The following is a 204-nucleotide window of genomic DNA, read 5'->3' as shown; positions in this document are numbered from 1 at the left end:
TTTTTTTGGTTTTTCTAGACAGGGTTCCTCTGTAGCTTTGGAGCCTGTCCTGGAACTAGCTCTTCTTGTAAACAGCTCGTAGAGATCCGCCTGCCTCTGCCTCGCGAGTGCTGGGATTAAAGGGGTGGGTAACTTCTATTGTAAATCCGGTTACTTAAATCGAGTTTGTAAACAGAAGCACCTTCTCCTTTGAAGGAGCTACGG

The sequence above is a fragment of the Microtus ochrogaster genome, unplaced genomic scaffold (genome assembly GCF_000317375.1).
Source record: "Microtus ochrogaster isolate Prairie Vole_2 unplaced genomic scaffold, MicOch1.0 UNK3, whole genome shotgun sequence".
Taxonomy (NCBI): Eukaryota; Metazoa; Chordata; class Mammalia; order Rodentia; family Cricetidae; genus Microtus; species Microtus ochrogaster.
Note: the sequence above shows the minus strand (reverse complement) of the source record.